This window comes from Hordeum vulgare, chromosome 6H, assembly GCF_904849725.1.
Source record: "Hordeum vulgare subsp. vulgare chromosome 6H, MorexV3_pseudomolecules_assembly, whole genome shotgun sequence".
Lineage (NCBI taxonomy): Eukaryota > Viridiplantae > Streptophyta > Magnoliopsida > Poales > Poaceae > Hordeum > Hordeum vulgare.
In genome coordinates, this window is record NC_058523.1 from 472,504,321 (window position 1) to 472,525,201 (window position 20,881).

Genomic DNA, 20,881 nt, shown 5'->3' on the forward strand with positions numbered 1-20,881 from the left:
TTGTTGAAAGGCATGATACCCTTGAGAAACTTACCCTTGATCCAGTTGTCATCCACATCCTTGCTTCCATGATCTTTAAGAGAAATGACAAGCGTTGTCACTCTTCAGTTGAGCTCACGATGGTCCTCATCCTCAATCATAATAAATTCATTGGCCTCATCAAGGATCACTTCATAATAGTACATGGAAATGATGTGCTCCGAACAATCTTTGGCACAAGTGTAGGGACACAAATGAGCAAGATCTTCAATGGGTACTGCTTCTTGAAGGATGAACAAGGCGGAGTGATTGAGCTGCTTGTCGACCTCTTCTCTTGGAGTAACGTTGCTTGGATCGTGTGGGTAGTAGCCTTGCTCAATGATTCTCCAAAGTTGTGTTGAGCTATGATTCAAATGAGCCTTGATACGTAAATCCCAAGAAGAAAATCATTCCTAACAAGTTTGGGAGGAGGATAAAGTTTAATAATATGCGGTGGGTGAACCGGTCCTCCATAGACCACGGGAGGAGGAACCGAGGCAAAGGTATTTGCCCCACTCGTTCCTTGAGGCAATTTATTTCTATCACTACTAGCATTCTCCTTTTCGGAGTTGGTCCCCGAATCCAAAGCTGTGGGATTAACCACATGCAATGGACCGGTAGAAAGTTTGAAACCATCAAGGAAATCTTTGAGCATGTTTTTGACCTCCATAACCACTTAGGATCTAAAGGTGGACAAAGCCTCATTTAGATCCTCTCGGGCGACCGAGTTCACAACCCCGGGCTCAGGCAACTCCGCAACCCATTCCTCATCGCTAGCCATACTCTTTGGGTGGTGAAAACCTTAATAAAGAGAATAGATTTGATACAAATTGAAAGTATTGACATAGTTGACTAGAGGGGGGGGGGTGAATAGGCAACTAACAATTTTAAGCTTTTCTTTAATAAATTGAGTTTAGCAACAAATAGGTTGTCTAGATATGAAACTAAGTGAGCAACCTATATGATGCTAGCAACAATAATAACAAGCAATTAACTAATACAAGTAAAGGAAAGAAGTAACCATAACTGGAACCGATGAAGACAAGGATGTGTTTTCGCAGTTCCTTCCCTTTGAGGGGAAGTATGTCTCCGTTGGAGCGGTGTGGAGGCATAATGCTCCCCAAGATGCCACTAAGGCCACTGTATTCTCCTCATGCCCTCACACAATGCGAGATGCCATGATTCCACTAAGTGGTGCCCTTGAAGGTAGTGACCGGACTTTTACAAACAAGGTTAGGACAATCTCCACAACTAAATTGGAGGCTTCCTACCAAACCACGAAATTTCACCATAATGGCCTATGGCTTCGAGGTGACCTATTCCGTCTAGGGTGCTCAAACACCCAAGAGTAACAAGATTCATGACGGACTAATGGGGGGGAACAACTTGTCTCTTGGTGGAAGTGTGGATCAAGGCCTTCTCCTCCAATGTAACATCCCAAATTTTGGAATGTTAATACAATTATTAGATTGATTGTTTGCCTGTTTGAGTGATTGAAACTTGAGTGAAGTTTGAAACTTTTTCAAACTTTTGAATGAGAGGGAATAAAATGACTTTCCCCTTTTTCCCGTGAATTCAAATTCCTCCGTTTAAAATCCGTGAGAGAAGATAACATGACTTCTTCAACTATAAAGAATTTGAATCATGGTGGCAGTAGAGATTATTTTGGTAGTTGATTCGAATTTATTTTGGCACAAGATTTCACCCACTAAAATTCTTCCTCACACTATGCTTGCCAAGAAAGAAAGAGAGGAGGCAACGTGACACCCCAAAATAAATAAAAAGTCAGAAGAAAAATAGTGCCAAAAATTTTAAAGACAAAATTTGGATTTTATTGGATTCTCAAAAAAATAATTTTTTGTGAAGTTTTTATTTTTCGAAAATAAAATATCCACGTGGTAGGAAATATTTTTCGAAAATAAAATATCCACGTGGTGGGAAATATTTTTCTTAGAATTTTGGTATATAATACCTATTTATTTGAAAAAGGATTAATTTCCTTTTCAGGAATTTCTTTCCTGTTTTTAATAAATAGGAAACTAGCTTTTATTAGGAAAACTATCTGGGCCATATTAGGAAAACTATCTGGCCCATAACTCCACCTTCTTCTTCCTCACGTCATTCCTTTCCCTGGCCATGGCACACACCTTCTAGGAACCTTCCTCCCTGGGATTCGTGAGATCCCTTGCCTCCCCGCACTCCCCATCGCCCCTATAAGAACCCCCACACCCTCCTCATTCCACTTCCCTAGTTAACTCGCCCTCCCCTCGCCTCTAGCTCGCCACCACCATCTCGCCTGAGCCCGTTCCAGGACCGAACCAGAGGCCCTGGAGGCAGCCCCCCATCACCAGGAAGCCCCCACAGCCACTGGAACCCCCGCCGTCACCTCCCCATTCACCTGCCGCGCCTCCCCACCGCCGCCTCCTCCCACCTCCTCGCCCCTGCATGCCCACGCCATCCCCCGCCGTTCCTGCTGGAACCTCACGAACATTCGAGGAACCCCTCGATGCCAAGCAGATCTCCGTTGCTCCCCCCGTGGAAAAAAACTACCCCGCCGAGGCTCCTCCGTCGGTTCCACCTCTCCCAATCGGTTTCCCTTGCCGGAGCACCCCCCACCTCGCCGCCGCATCACCTGCCATCACCGGAGCTCCGTGTAGCAGGTAAGCTCTTCCTCTTTGTCTCTACTTTTCTTTCCAACATTAGATCTTATATCAACGGTGTAGATTAGATTTAACTTACCCCTTTGGTCTAGTCACAAAACCTATTTTTTGTTAGTTAGATTATAAAAACCGAAAGGGTTTTTCTTATATAGCGACCGACCTTTAGATAAGCCTAACTCGTGCACACCATCAGCCAATCAGGACCTGCCACATCACCCCTTTGTTTTTTTTCTTTTCTGTTTTTAATTCGTGAAACACATTAGAACCTATTTTTAGATTGATTATAACTTTTAATCTATAACTCCAATTGAGGTGATTCTTTTTGCATTGGATCCCAAATTTAATGTAATTTCCATAGATATAAAATTTGCCATGTTTGAAAATATAAAATTTGAATTTAAAAATATTTGGTTTAAATCTTGTTTTGCTTATATCTAGAGTTTAAAAATAGATTTTTAATTGATTCTTTTTGCTACTAATCACCAGTGATCTTATTTATCAGTAGGTTTAATTTCAGAATTTTTAGGGTATTTTTATCTTGGGGTTTTCAACAAAACAGATTCTGTTTTGGTTCACAAAACAAAACAAATTCCTCTCACGTGTTATAGTTATTTGTGTTTGTTGTGTTATTTTGATTACTTGTTATTGTGATGCTTATTGTGTGGTTTTGCTTCGTTAGATTATCCGAAGTGCGAAGTTTGTTATCTAGACGCGCTCGAGTTCGACAATCGTCAACAAGGCAAGTCACGTTGAACATGTTTCTACCTATGTTTGATATGCATTGTAGTTCTGCCTCCTTCACGCAATTGCATGCAAAGTAGGTACTTGGAAATTTGGATCTTCATGTAGTATCATGTGATAGGCACCCATCACCTTGTTACTTTGGCCGGGACGTTATTTTGCTATGCTCCTAGTAGACGGGGTTTGGTTGAGTGTTTATCATGAGTGTTGTGAGAACTTAACAATCAAGACCTGAAGATTCCAAGACCTGCAAGACCTCAGAGAAAATTATACCTCTGGGTGAAGGACGGTTCTGATGGGCTCCCTGGGAAAAACCAGCATGGAGAAGCGCCATGACATCTTGCGGAAAGCTTCACCCAGGAACAAAGAGATGGATGGATACTTCAAGACCCAAGGCTTACCTACACAACCACTAGTCATTATGGGCTCTAGCTTGGTTGGACAACATGGTGACTCTAGACAGGCGGTGCTACGAGATGTAGAAGAACGGTAGGATTGGATGGGCACCGTCAAAGGCTCAGAGGAACCCGTTGAAAGACCATGTTTTGATCATCCGGTTCTCAAACATCCTGAAGTGCGAGGAGTGCAACGGAGGCGATCAAATCTTGTGGAGAACGTGTGAAAAACTCTATAGAGTACTCAAACCTAATCGATTAGCCGTGTCCATGGTCATGGACAACTTGAGCCAAAGGAACTGAAGCTATCAGGAATTGTCAACACCATTTATTGTTGATGTGGGTAATATTATAATTTGGGTATAAGAAATGGTTGGTGGAACCTTCTCATGAACAACCAACAATGTAGTAAATTTTGCTTTTACCCTCTCTCTTGTTGTAGGAAAAAATTTGCTTTCCACAAAACTTAAACTACTGCCCCACCTGTCATATATGCATATAGTATAGATGATATTTTAAACCTGTCTTTTGTGACCTGCCGGCATATTCAATATGCTGACCTACACGGCTGCAACGTCTTATGTTGCAGATACTTTCATCGACGAGTAAGAGTACGATTCAGGGTTACGGTCTGCACTCAACTTGCCGTTGGTGTTTTTTGGGACTGCACTCCCTTTGACAGTTTCCGCTGAGATTTTGAGGTATATATCAGATTTACGTTATTTACATGTGATTGCACTTTGATATATACATTGATGTATTGTGTGTGCCAGCATACCGATCCTGGGATGGGACAGATACACAGAGGCTTGACTCTTTTTGAGTCGGGTCGCTACATCCAAACACTAGACCATCAACAAGAATCGATGGCTAGGGAGAGAGATCAGGCAAGTTTGAGCTCATGAGCAACAATGCAGCTTGGAGAGGAAAAATGTGAAGTCTCCTGAGGGGAGAATACCTCTATATATAGTGGGAAGCAAATTGGTCGTTATTTTGCCCAAAGTCGCAACTAAGGTGTAGTACTATGCAAGGGGACGGTACTTCTGCTTGCACAGAAGTACCAGCCATCAGATGTGATAGAACACAACCAAAGGGGCAATAGTTCCAGCCGAGTAGTACTACCAGCCATCTCCAAGAGGTACTTCCGCTCAATGTTGATGATAGGGACCAATGATACCACATGAACAAATTAAGCGGAAGTGGGAGCGGTAGGGGAGGGTGGCAGTGCCGCTAGAGCGGTACTACCGCTCCCCCTCCATGCGGTACTTCCGCTCAGAAAATAAAAGACCCCAAAGATACCAGAACAATAATATAAGAGGAAGAGAGACCGGTCCTAGAGGGTGGCAGTACCGCTGGAGCGATACTTCCCCTTATACAACTTCTGGGCACTTCAAGAAGGCCCCATTGCTCCGGGAATCGGATGGGGTGTAAGTGTGTGTTAGTTTGTTCCACCGAATCTTTCCCTACGTGGAAGCCCTCTTGATAGCACGAGATTACCCATGACTGAAGTCTACCAACACTAAATAAATAGCTAAGCACCGTCTTATCTTTCAACCACTTAGGGGATAATAATCGTCTCATGCCACCTGATAATTGTCTGAAAGTTTAATGCACACGATTAATCCACAAGGGGCATTGTCATCAACCACCTAAACTACTTAGAATAAATTGTTCTCTTATACTCTGGATCCCATTGTTTTGCAGGTCCACAAACAATTGCAAAAAAGGGCCTCCAAAACTCCAAATGCCCTCTCAACATCCTTTTTAGCCGCTTTTTGTCTTTGGGCAAAGTGAGACTTATTTTTGGCCTTTTGGGTTAGAGATGTTGCTAATAAAGGTAGTCCATGAAGGATAGATACCGTCAACCAGATAGTAAGACATGGTGCACTCATGTCCATCGATAGTATAGTGGCAAGGAAGAGCTTTTCCTTCAATCAGCCTTGCAAACAACGACGATCGTTGCAAAACATTGTTGTCATTCTCAGACTCGACCATGCCAAAGAAATCGTGCCCAATCCAAAGATCATGTGATGCAACTGGTTCAAGAATGGTGGTGGGCTTCTTAACATGATCCTAATATTGCCCTTGCAAATCCTTCGGGTTATTCTTCCATTTCCAATGCATGCAGTCAAGAGACCTAAGCAAACCTGGGCACCCTCTTGCTTCTAAGATTGCCAAGAACCTCTCGGTTTCTGCCATAGTTGGTTCTCTCAGGTATTGAGGTGAGACACCTCGGCCATGGTAGTTGCAAACTTGACCATGGTATTGATGTCTACTATGCAACTTTATTCTTGTCGACGTTGTTGGGCCTCCAAGTGCAGAGTTTTGTAGGAAAACAACAAATTTCCCTCAAGTGAATGACCTACGCTTCATCAGTCCATGGGAGGTGTAGGATGAGAATGGTCTCTCTCAAACAACCCTGCAATCAAATACAAGCAATCTCTTGTGTCTCCAACACACCCAATACAATGGCAAATTGTATAGGTGCACTAGTTCGGCAAAGAGATGGTGATTTAAGTGTAGTATGGATAGTAGATATATGTTTTTGTAATATGAAAATGTAAAAACAGCAAGGTAGCAAGTGTGAAACAGCGAGAAAAACATTGTATAAATGCTTGGAAATAAGGCCTAGGGTTCATACTTTCACTAGTGCAATCTCTCAACAATGCTAACAAAATAGAATCATATAATCATCCCTCAACGTGCAACATATAATCACTACAAAGTTCATAAGTAGCGGAGAAAATAAGATGAAATTAGTGTAGGTAGTAGAACCTCCTCAAAGTTATTCTTTCCGATAAATGTTTTGAGCTATTTCTATAAGTGTCACAAACAACCCTAGAGTTCGTACTAGAATAGCACCTATGATACATATCAATAAACCCCAATGTCACCTAGATACTCTGTGGGGACCCCGACTTACGAGTCGAGATCGCTGAATGAACGTGCTCAGTGATCCCAGAGATCAATGCTCACCGAACACACAGATACTGAATATTAATAGTCTTACATCCATACATACCGTTTGATACAATAAATGACCTTATAGGTCAAGTCTTACATATATAGGGCCTTGAGGGCCAACACACCAAACTGTACCAATAGCGGAATTATTGATCAAAAGCGTGAACCCATGCCATCAGCCTTAACCTACAGGAATTCTGACTGGGAAGCGTCCTAGCTCGCAAAAACGTCACCGAGTTACTCTTCACCATATCATGTTCTTTCATACCTGGTCAATGAAATAACTAGTGGCAAGCCAATGAGTACTTTTGATTGTACTCGCAAACAACCCATGATATGAACAATGCAAGTGAAGGATAACAATAATATGCATCTTTGGTGGATATCATCTTGGTGGTAATAAACATGATCTTGGTATGCAACATAAGTTAAATGTCACTTTGAAGAATAGGTTACAGATATCAATATATCTGCCAAGGGCTAAACACTCCGAGTTCACCCTATATGCCTAGTCACCAAACTTGGTCATATCAACTGTTTCATAAAACTCCATTTACCACACACTCACACACACTTGGTTTATGCGGAAATGACTGGACGTAGTTTAAGCAGCACCACCCAACTATCCTTGACCGTGGACACGGCTATTCGAATAGTTTTACACTCTGCAGAGGTAGTACGCTCGACCCACGAGATCCGGGAAACTTCCGTGTCATCCACGACTCGTGGTATATAACATACCCGAGGTAAGTACCCGATCAATGCCTTTCCCCTGACGGTACTAGCCAAAGAGGTCCACTCGATTGGTACCCAACCCACATGTTGTACGTCTTACGAGCACCAACTCTGGACAGTATCAACCATGCGGGGACCAACGCTGTGCCTGGAACACGTAAAAACGGTATAGTCGCCCTACCTGGCATGACCCCATGACGAGAGTGGCCACACATCACTCCTGCCACTAGTAGTGTGGCTCTTTACTAGCACCGACCAGAGTAATCAACACAGCCCCGTCCCATAAGGGGTAAAGTGGTCGTACATGTAAGGTTGGGACGGTCGACACATCATAAATCTAATCCCCTTTTCGAAACCATACTCACACAAACCCGGTGCACCACTTCACCAAAAGTGGCCACCGAATTTATCATCACCCTCGGGCATTAGTGGCACCCGACGGGGTTTTCATAAACCTTTGATTTATGTCATCAACATGCTCATGCTAATATTATTCTAGCTTTACTTGTCAACATGATGTTAGCATGACCCTCATACGTGGTAGGATCAAGCTCAATGCATGTGCTTCGGAGGAGCTATCGGTAACATCTCTTCAGTGATTTACCGACACTTATGATCATATGCAATGGAAATATTTGCAACACTAGCATGCAATATAACATATGCCCAGTCATGGTCAAAGGGTTGCTTGCATTTGCTCTCATAAGTTCTTGGGGTATTTGAGGTCTTCTGATACAACTCCGAGTATTCCATCTACTCCGTCAACTATCGTCGGAAAAAGCATAGTAAGCCACACAACAAGCAGAAATAAGGTGCTACAAAAATGGAAGTTATATTTTTCTTCGACCTCTCTGGTCATAAGAAAAATACCTGAAGCTTGCTAGAGGAGAGTTGCACCATCAGGGATTTCTGGATGGAGGAATGGAGGGGTAGGGGATTCTTTATGAAGCCCACATAAATTATTAGGATAAAAATGAGTGGTGGCACTCATTTAACAGAGAACAATTTTAGAAATATTTAGGAAGTTGTTTCACTGAATTTGGAGTTGAAATGAATATTCTATGGATTTTCTAATACTAGATAAATGGCAATAGGAAGCTATTTATCTGATGCAACAAAATAAAGCCTGATAAAAATGTTGACCAAAGCTTCCAAAATGGGGCATGATATAATAAGTCTCTGGAAATTGGAATCACTCCATTTGGAGCTGATTTGGATTCTCTAGGAATTTCACAAGGTGGGGTTTAAATCATTCAGATCTGGATTTAAATAAAAACACCACAAAAAGGTTGCTTGGAAAAATGTGCAAGACACATATTTGGATAGCCCTGAATTTTAGGAACCTGTAGGAGTTTGAATCAAACAATTTGGAGTTAGAATTATTTTTATATTTATTTTGAAGTTATGCAAAATAGGAAAATGAGAAAAAGGAGCTCAATCTCGGGGGTTATCTTGTGCCCAGGGCCTTAGATAGGCCTTCGGGCCGGCCCAACTGAGCAGCTGGAGCGCGCGAGGTGCACGCCGGAGGCGTATTCTCCCAAGTGCGCGTTTGCTGCAGAGAGGCGGTAAGGGCAGAGGCGCTGCCACTTAAGTGGCGCGGCCCACCTGGCTGCCTCACCACGCAGCTGATGCGCGGGGCCCGCATGCCTTCTTCAACCTCCCGCCTCTGTCGACTGGAGTCGAGCAGAGTGGCACCGACGCCGCTCGAGCTAGCGCCCTGCGCTGCGTCCGGCGAGGCCCGGCCTCGCGGAGCCCCACGGGGAGGCGGCGACCTGAAGGGAAAGGCTCCACACTACAGGGAGGACCTGGTCGCGGCCAGCTCCTGCCATGGTAGATGCAGCCTACGGCGACGGAGACATGGCGGCGTGGCCACCAAGGAGGATGGGGAGCTGCAGGGAAGGTTCAAGGCAGCGAGGGGGGGGGGCATGGAGTGGCTCAGGGGAGGAGGGGATGCATAACGTGCCCGAATTCGAGCCGAGGTCATCGGAGCTCCTTCGGCCATGGCGGGGAAACAAGGGCACGGGAGCGAGATTGGGGGGCACAGGGGCATCCGGGAGACAGAAGAGGATCTGGGGGAGCGAGAGAGGGCTCGGGGAAGAAGGAATAAGAGGGGGAGAGGAAGAGAGAGCTCTGGAGCTTTGGTGCACAGCGAGAGCACGCATGCCAAGGGATATTTGGCCGCTTCTAGGCGTTGGGATGGGTTGGACTAGTCAAGGGAGGTGCCCTGGCGCGCTGGGACACACGGCTGTTGAGGGACCCGAGTTGTAGGACGAAGAAAGGGTGCAGAGCACCGTTACTGCATGTTGCCAGCGCGGTCACCATGTCCACTCGTGTCCACAGGGCCACTAGGACCATTCAAACTTGTCCAACATGTCGGGCACACATGCAGGAAAGAAACTTTGGAGTTTGGTAGCTAGTGGAGGTTGTTTAAATGGGTTTGGACTTTAATTAAGTTTGCAGCAGCAAACTTGGGGCTGGCATAAGTGGTTTTCAGAGGAAGGGAATGGAGGTGAAACCATGTCCTGGAGCATCTGGTATGGAAAGAATACACCACTGCAAAGTTTCAGCTCAAGCAAAGAAGGGTAGCTAGTACTTGCTGTATAAAGCTACATTCCAGCCACAATTCAACTTGAGGATGTGCTGCTCATTTTCTCCACATGAGCTTGCCACATGAAACAATGCTTTGGGATGCTAGGAACCCTCTCGCAAGAGGTGGGGGCTTTGGCTTAAACATAAGTGGGGCAAGAGGGGTAAAAATGGTGATTCCAAGGGTAAAATGAGGAATAGTTACATGAAGCCTCTCTCCAATAATTGACCAGTGGCCATGGAAATGTTACTGGAGGTAAAATGTAACTATATGAAGCTGTGGTAGAAAGTTGAGCTGAAGGGTTAAAGTGGAAGGGGCCAAAGTAGCCAATAAAGTGAATGCACACAAGGTGTTTGATGAGTGGCAGGGCAACCAGATGGACTTCAATGGATATGAAACAAAACAGGATCAAATGATAGATAAAAATAAGCTTGGACACCAAATTTGGGATTTAGCGGAGAAGGTTTCCAATGTAGACTTGGAAAACCCAAGAAATGGGCAGAAATGGCTTTCTACTTACAAAACTATTTAAATCAATTCCCACGAATCCAATATTTGGTGTGGGGGCATTATTTGAGCAATAAGGCATGCACAAAAAGTTTGGTGTAAAATGGAGAAACTTTATAATGTAAAGTTTCCCAAACTCAGAAATCAACACAGAGGGTTTTGAGGGGCTTGGGACAAGTTCTTCTATTATCCTTGATGCACCACTTGGTGTGGATGCATTATTGGAGTATCAGAACTTGTCTTCCAAATTTGAGCACATTTGGAGATACTTGACAATGTAGAGTTGCTCAAATTTGGATCTCCACGGATACGGTTTTAGAATAATTAGAGGAGTCAAATCAACTTGGATTGAGATGAAACTTGGCAAGATCATCAAACATATCATAGGTGACATGCTGGAATTTCACTGGAATTTATTGAGAATATTTCTTATAGAAATATTTCAAAAGATTGAAATAGGCAGGAAGGGTTTGAAGGGGTTTGCCCAATATTTTGAACATGACCATGTGTTGAAACTCATATATATATGGAATATATATGCTCACTGAGTTTCCCTAAATTTTCTCAAATATTTTGAAAGCAATAAAAATAACTTTCCTTCATAAGAGACCATTTCTGGCCTGAGAGAAAGGCATTTAAATAAAATAATAAAATAACTTTTAAAATAATAATATTGTGGTTTTTGGAAGACATTTTCATAATACGTTTTAAATAAAATAATTCATGCAAAATAAATTCCCTAATTTGAGGACTTGTAGTACAAACCTCATCTCACGGGTTTTGAAGGCTTAATTCAAAGAAATGCATTTTGGTGAAAATAATATTTGGTAAAAATAGTTTCTGGTCCTAAACACATGGCATGATCATTAGGCAGGAGTTTTGGGCTAAGAAGGTGAGTCTAGAGAGTAACATAAATTGTTGAGAATCAAACACAAACATACAAGCAAGTAAGCAAACAACAATCATTTCAAGCATCACAAGCATTCACAAAATATTTAATTGGTCCTAATTTTTAAAATAAGTTAATTTGTCAGGAAAGCTAAACACATGGTGTTACATACTCCAATGCTATCTCAAGTATTTGTGGGTTAATTATACGACATGCATCAAATTATTTTAGATTCATCATATTCAATCCACCACAAAGAACTTCAAAGAGTACCCCAAGATTTCTACGAGATAATGTAGTACGAAAACGTGCAATCAACCCCTATGCATAGATCCCCAAGATCACCAGAATGCGCAAGTTGATGGCATAACATATATAAAGTGAATCAATAGAATGCCCTATTGTCACCACGGGTATCCACATGCAAGACATGCATCAAGTGTTCTCAAATCCAATATTCAATCTAACATAATGACATCCCAAAGGGAAAGATTCAATTCATCAGAATAACATAGCAAGGGAAGAACACCATTTGATCGAAGTATAGTAACAAAGCCCATGATACATCAAGATCGAGACATCTCAAGAACACAAGACAGAGAGAGATAGAGATAGATAGAGAGAGAGAGGGAGAGAGAGAGAGAGATTGAACACATACCCTCAGCCCCGAGGATTAACTACTCCCTCCTCGTCATGGCCTCTGCCAGGATGATGAAGATGGACACCGGAGATGATTTATGCCGTCCGACAGGGTACTGGAAAGGTCCGGATGGTTTTTTGTCGATAGAGAGAGTTACAACGATGGAGCGAAAGTTCTTTGTTTATTTCTGAGGGTTTCTGTATATATATTGGATTTTTTGGCGTTAGAATCATGCTAAATGGAGCCACGTGGGCCCCAAAAGCATCATGGCGTGCCTAGGGGGTGGGCGCGCCTTGTTGGCTTGTGGCCCACAAGGGCCCCCCTCTGGTGGTTCTTTGCTCATGTATTGCTCATATGTTCAAGAAAAAATCGTCAAAAAGTTCCACGCGATTCCAAGAACTTTCATTTTCTGCACTAAAAACAACACCGCGGTAATTCTGTTGAAAACAACGACACTCTGGGTTACTTCTAAATAAATCACAAAAAGTGCATCAAAGCCATATAAAAATATTGTAAACATACGTGAATATGGCATGAATACTTCGTAAATTATCGATACGTTGGAGATGTATCAATACCCCAAGATTAATTCCTACAAGTCCTCGAGTAGGTAAATGATAAAAGAAATAATTTTTGAAGTGTGAATGCTATCATAGTATATAAGTTTGATCAATGTTAATTCCAATCACTTTTTCTAGCATCATAACCAACAACTTTTTATAAAAATAATCGTGGTTGAGTAGCAATCAATTCAGCTGTCATGGTTCAAACAATGCATTTTCTTTAAACTTAACAACCCATGTTCTTAGTCACCAAACAACTTCTATGCATCATCAAGTCTAAGTAAGATCTCTACATACACAATTATCACATAGTCTTCTATGACTGATAATAGTCAAGGCATATTTTTAGAACAAACAATATCCATCGAACACAAAGAAAGATATGGGCTTAAAGTTTCGCCTCCCAACATACTTATCACAAAGATAATTGTCAACAATAATGAACTATGATCAAATATATTCGACTGGATATATATGTTTAGATCTTTCCCCACCACATGGTGCTTGCCAACTAATAGACCGAGGTTGGAATAAGGAGTTGAGTCAACATGAAAAGTAAGTAAAATGAAAGTAAATAGATTGTCCCTTCGTAGAGGGAAGCATGGATTTGTACAGGTGCGAGAGCTCATTGTTTTAAAACAAAGATCATTATGTAATTTTGGATGGTGTGCCTTTCATGTCAACGTCACAACAGGGTTTTCAATATCTTCCATGCTAATCATATTATTGGTGGTTCCGAAACATAATTCAAATTTTACTCCCCCTCCACCATCGAAACACATTCTGTGGCTAGCCGTATCCACGGCTACCATCGAAACAATCAACTTTCTAGGGGGAGTTCTTGTTTATTTATTTTTGTATTATGCAGGACTAGGCATCCTTTTTACCGGCCTCTCTCATGCAATGACAAGTGAATAAACACTCATCTTGAGAATGACTCGCTTACCATGGAAGATAATGATCGCCTCGTCGCTCCATGAGCGGCACTAGCACACAAAACAGATGTTTATTTGAATGTTTAGAGGTGAAAGATGAAAATTTACTTGGAATGGCAGTGGAATACCATATATAGGTAGGTATGGTGGACTCTCTTGTAATAAACTTGGCTCAAGGATTTGGATGCACAAGTAGTATATCTCTACTTAGTATAAAGTTTTGGCTAGCAAAAGGTTCTAAACAAGCACCACACGTTGGCTGATCCATAACAATATAACTTCTATGCCAATATACACAAACATAACCATTACATTGTCTTCCTTGTCCAACTTAAAATATATGATCAAGGCTGAAAATAATTAATAGGTATTCACAATCATAAAACATGCCCAAGATAATATATTTGCATGTGAAAGTTCTCTCCCTTATACTAATCATTCATGAATTACTAGCATGACCAATATTGTGGTTGTCAAACTTCAATAGATTTATTTTCTAAACAAAGTGTGAAACTACTACTAAGCATAAAGCACATTTATAATTTCATATTTATTATATTTAATTCATTCACGATTTACACTTAGGATATATGTGAAGCACAAAAGTAAATATCAAACTACTCTCAAAAGATATAAGTGAAGATCAATGAGTAGTCAAACAATTAAGTAACTACTTGAGGACTCTCTATACATAAATATTTTCAGATCTGAGCATTTTATTAAAACATCAAAGAAAACGAAAATGCATTCCATGAATAGCTCATATCATGTGGGCAAATAAAAACTTAGGCTCAACATAGGCTAACCAATATTTGTTGACGAAGAGAGGTGGGATGTGTAGCATCCCCAAGCTTAGATGATTGATACTTATTGTAATATTTACTTGAGATGCCTTAGGCATCCCCAAGATTGATATTTTTTATCTTGTCCAATCCTCTCATATCCCGGTTTCACCTAAATCTTAAAAACGTCATCCGCACAAAAGTTGAAAAGAACTCATGAGATAGGTTAATACACATAAGACTAAACAAACACCTAATGTACTGCCAAGAAAAGAGGCATAATAAGTCTCAAACATAATTTATTTTATACTATCATTTCCACAATTTATATCTACCAACATAATCCATGAAAACTCTAGGATAAGTAGATAACAAAACTGTGACAACAACCTGTCCAAACAGAACAATCTATAGCAATCTATTAAAACAATGTACTTCTCTAACTCCAAAAATTATGAAACTTTAGGGCATGATAAAAATTTGTGAGAAAGTACTATTATAAAATTTCAAAAACTTTCCACGTTCGAGTAAAATCTGATAATTGAAATACTACATTAAAAGTTTCTGTTTTTGTACATCACATATAACACATGAAATTCAAGCATTCTAAAGGTTATTCTTGGAACTTTCTATTGAAAAAAAAGATTATAAATATTGGGAAACAAACAATAACAAAATAAAATGATGCTCCAAGAAAAACACATATCATGTGATGAATAAAAATATAGCTCCAAGTAAGATATACCAATAGTGTTGGGGACAAAAGAGGGGATGCGTTCTGGGGCATCCCTAGGTTTAGATGCATGAGTATTAATTGGATATTAAATTGGGGTTTCCTTGGGAGTCCCTAAGCGTAGGATCTTGGTGCTCCTTATTCACCTCATATCGGTATCTCACCCAAAACTTGAAAACTTCAGCCACACAAAACTTAACGTAACTTCGTGAGATGGGTTAGTGTAACAAAGATAGATCATTCACTTAGGTACTTCAAAGACAAGATTCATAATTGTGATCACATAATACCTATATTATTTTTTAATTACCATAATTTTTATCACTCAATATAAGCTATGGAAACACTAAAACAAGCAAACTATGCACGCAAAACAAAATCTGTCCAAAATATAACAATGTGTGAAGATCTCAATGAACACCTTACTTCTGTGACTTGAAAATTGTGAATAATTAGGAAACCACACAGAAATTGCATCACAATGTTTTTTAAAAAATGCAGAATTTTTTGACTCTCCAGTAAAATCACATAATTCGTATACTCGATATAGAAGTTTATGTTTTTGCACAGAATCAAACAAACAAGTATCCACACTATTCCAAAGGATTTACTTGGCACATTATTTGAATAGAAGCTATAAAACATGATTACTACAGTATCTTAGTCAGGCTAACACAAAAAATAGTAGGTATAGTTATTGGGTTGTCTCCCAACAAGCACTTTTCTTTAATGCCTTTTAGCTACGCATGATGATTTTAATGACGCTCGTATATAAGGTAGTAATTGAAACATGCAAGAGAACATCATGAATATAATTGCAAGAACATTTAAGTCTAATCCACATCCTATGCATGGGTATTTGCAAGAAAACAACTTATTGTAGAAAGAAACAACTTGCATAGGAAGGCAAAACAAGCATGACTTCAAAACTTTGAACACATAGGGAGGAAACTTGATATTACTGGAACACCTGCAAGCATATGTTCGTGCCTCATAATAATTTTCAGTTGCATCATGAAGGAATTCAACATTATAAATATAACATAAAGCATTCTTTTCATGATCCAAAAAGATAAAATTTTCATTACTCTCCACATAAGCAAAAAAAAATCATTCATAGTAGTGGGAGCAAACTCAACAAAATAACTATCATGAGATACTTGATTGATATAATCCAAATGAAAATTAAAATCATGATGACAAGTTCCATGTTTATCATTATTATTTATAGAATAAATTTCATCACAATAATCATAATAATCCCTTTGTACCTAAATAATTGTATTTGTGGAGAACTAAACTAGTTCTCCCCAACTACAATTATTTATGTGCAGAGGGAGTAAATAACAACTTTGTTGTCATAGTCAATTGAAACCTCTTCCAAAATAGTGGACTCATTACTAAATAAAGTAATGACCTCCCCAAATCCATTTTTATCATTATGACAATAAAATTTAACACCCTCCAAATTAGTGGGATCATTATTACCTAGAGTTGACACTCCTCCAAACCAATTTTCATCAATATAGTAATCATACATAGGAGGCATGCTATCATCATAATAAATTTACTCATCAAAACTTGGAGAAAAATTATCATTTTAATAAAACATAACACCCCCAAACATGTGGCTTTGCATATCATTAGCATCATGGATATTCATAGAATTTATATTAAAATATTTCTATCATGCTCATCATTCAAGGAATTCACATTAAGCATTGTTATAAATTCTTCCTCTAACAATTGAGCACAATTTTGTGAATCCTTATTTTCACGGAAGACAATATACGTGCGAAACAATTGAGGCAACCTAAATTCCATTTTTTCGTAGTTTCTTTTATAAAACCAAATTAGTGAAAAACAAGAAACTACAAGATTGAATTGCAAGATCTAAAGATATACCTTCAAGCACTCACCTCCCTAGCAACGCCGCCACAAAAGAGCTTGATGTCTACTACACAACTTTATTCTTGTAGATATTGTTGGTCCTCCAAGTGCAGAGTTTTGTAGGACAACAGGAAATTTCCCTCAAGTGGATGACCTAGGTTTATCAATCTGTGGGAGGTGCAATAGTTCTACGAAGAGATGCTGACACAAGTGTAGTATGGATAGTAGATATATGTTTTTTTCATTTGAAAATATAAAAGAACAAGGTAGAAAGTGTAAAACAGCGAGCAAAACATTGTATAAATGCTTGGAAATAATGCCTAGGGTTCATACTTTCACTAGTGAAATCTCTCAATAATGCTAACATAGTAGAATCATATGATCATCCCTCAATGTGCAACAAGGAATCACTCCAAAGATCATAAGTAGCAGAGAACATAAGATGAAATTGGTGTAGGTAGTAGAACTACCTCAAAGTTATACTTCCTAATCAATCTTTTGAGATATTCATATAAGTGTCACAAAAAGCTCTAGAGTTCGTATTAAAATGGCACCTATTATACATATCAATCAATCCTAATGTCACCTAGATACTCCAATGTCACCTCAAGTGTCCGTGGGTTAATTATACGATATGCATTAAACAATTTCAGATTCATCATACTCAAAGAGTACCCCAAGATTTATATCGGAGAACGTAGTATGAAAACGTGCAATCAACCCCTATGCATAGATCCACACGATCACCGGAATCTGCAGATACGTCCCAAACGTATCTATAATTTCTGCTTGTTCCATGATCTTTTGGGTGACATTGTTATATCTTTTGCTACACTTTTATATCATTTTACACATATTTGGACTAATCTACTAACTCAGTGCACCCAGTGCCAGTTTCTGTCTACTGATGTCCATTTTGCACGGGCTTTTACCCAATTTTCCGAATCCCGAAAAAATATATAAAAAATCAGCAAAACAGAAGATTCTGGATCACCGAAGGAGGGCTAGAGGCAGGCCAGGGGCCTCCCAGGCAGCCTGCTGGCGCGGCCAGGCCCTAGGCCGCGCCAGGAGGATGCCTGGGTGGGTCCCACCTCCTCCTGTGCCTTCCTTTGGCCTATATTCAGAGTCCTGAGAGGAAACCCTCGTAGACTTTCTAGAATCGCGAATTTCTCCATCGTTGCGCCGCTGCAGCGCTTCCGAGATCAGGAGCGTCGGGAGACCTCTTCCCGGCACCCTGCCGGAGGAGGATTGACCTCCGGGAGCTTCTCCACCACCATGGACGTGTCCTGGACATGCCATGAGTAGTCCTCCTTGGACCATGAGTCCATGTCCAGTAGTTATGTGATGCCTTCTCTCCAATCTTGTGCTTCAGTGGTTAGTCCTTGTGAGCTTCCCTACATGATCAAGGCATCTATGTAATTCTCTTGCTATTGCTATGCTCGGTTTGTTGGGATCCGATGGATTATGAGATTATGTTTAGATTGTTATGAGTTATATATTTGATTATCCTTTTATATTATGTTCCTTAGAGATTCATGCATGTTCTCCATTGCCTTTTATTGCTTTGGCCAAGTAGTAGATCGTAACTCCAAGAGGGAGCGTTATGCATGATTGTGGGTTCGTGTATCTCGATGTCTAGCTTGAGTGACAGAAACATGAGACTAGGGGATGTGCTTGTTGCCACCAGGGAGAAAACAATGGTGCTTGCGACCACGGTTTTAAGGATGGTTTACCTTACGCATAGTTCGGTAATGCAGTTGTCCATTGCTTTGAGATTACACTTTGGGTGGGGCTCGCAACTTAATACTGGAGAGATGTTCTGGATTGGTATCTCAAGGTGGATGATTAGTAAGTACACACTGATGAATAAACGGTCTACTTGTCTTGGCGTACTGCCCATTACTATTGAACCTCTAACTATCAAGGAGCATAATTAGCATTGCAGTGCGATCATAATTCTATCAATTGCCCAACTGTGATTTGTTTACCCTAGCATAGTTGTTTATAGTCTTTTGGGAGAGAGACATCACTAGTGAACGTCATGTGACTCCGGTCCATATCACCATCATTGTTTACACCTCCATCATTTACCATTTTCATTTACTTTTCCATTGCAATCACTATTACCTTCCTTCTTGTGTTTTGATCCTTTGCAAACTACAAGGCCGGAGAGATTGACAACCTCTTTGTACTCGTTGGGAGCAAAGTTATTTGTTGTGTGTGAAGGTCCACGTCTTCTGCTAGCGCCAGGGTGGAAGACACCTACTTGTTGAGCCTAGGCGTCCTCCTGGTTCGATAAACCTTAGAGTCTCCGTGTAAGGGAAATTTGTTGCTTACTACATCTCCACCTTCCACTTGGGGTAACCAACGAGGGGCAAGAAGTATATCCATCAACTCGTCATCAAGCGAATTTCTGGCGCCGTTGCCGGGGACTCCAGTCTTCAAGATAGGGGAGTTGCACAATATCTTTTACCTTTTCTTTTTAGACTTGTTAGTTTGATTTTTAGTTTTTGCTTTAGAGTCTTATACCAAAAACCACACAAAAATTAGTTGCTTGGTTCTTGCTTGTTGCCGCTGTTATGGGTTCCACTGAGAACACCAAGTTTTGTGACTTCAATAGTCACAACAACAATGACTTTATCTGCACACCTATTGCTGCTCCCGCCACTGAGGCCACGTCCTATGAGATTAAACCTTCTTTGCTGAACCTACTTATGAAAGATCAATTCTCCGATGGTGGAGATGATGCTGCTTTGCACTTGAAATTTTTTGTTGAGCTCTGTGATATGCAAAAATACAAAGAAGTAGATGGTGATATTGTTAAACTTAAGATTTTTCCTTTCTCCTTGAGAGGAGGAGCTAAAGTGTGGCTTCAATCTTTGCCTAGGAATAGCATAGATTCTCGGGATAAGTGCAAAGATGCTTTTATTGGGAAGCATTACCCGCGTGCTAAGATGATCCAGTTGAGGAGTAACACTATGAATTTTAGGCAATTGGATAATGAACATGTTGCTCAAGCTTGGGAGCGTATGAAATCTCTTGTTAAAAATTTCCCTACTCATGGTTTGACTGCTTGGATGGTTATCCAAACTTTCTATACAAGATTAAACTTTACCTCGCGGAATCTGTTAGACTCGGCCGCGGGAGGAACCTTTATGTCAACTACACTTGGTGCTACCAAAAAGCTATTGGATGAGATGATGACAAATTATTCTCAATGGCACACCAAGAGAGCTCCAACAGGTAGGAAGGTAAACTCTGTTGAGGAGATTTCCTCCCTTAATGGTAAGGTTGACATGATCATGACCCTACTTACTAAGCAAGCTCCTATTGATCCTCATGATGTTCCTTTAAATTCTTTGGTTTCTCAAGAAAGAGATCAAATGGACGTTAATTTTATTTCTAGGAACAACTTCAATGACAATGCTTATAGGAGTAATTTTGTGTGAAAGCCCGAGACCGACGCCCAGAAGATTCTCCCATCTTTTCCGCTTTCGTCGTGTGTTTAGTTTTATTCGTTGCATCGTCATGTAGTTTGCATCATCGCACCATGCATGGCATCATCTCAACCGTGTCTTGTCGGTGTTGCCTGTTGCTCCGTGTTGTTGGGTATTAGTGCTTCGTGAGTGGCGTCGTTTGTTGGCGCGATGAGAATGCGTGCGTGAGAGCCACCGCTAAACCCCGTTGCACCGCCGACCTAAACCTTCTCTCCCCTCTCTTTTATTTGTTGTGCGGTTTGTTAAAGTTTCCGTTTTAACCCCGTCAAAAGATTCGTCTTCTTTTAAGAGGTCCTTTATTTAAATGCGGGGGCAACCAAGGTTTTCATTATATTTATCCTTTGG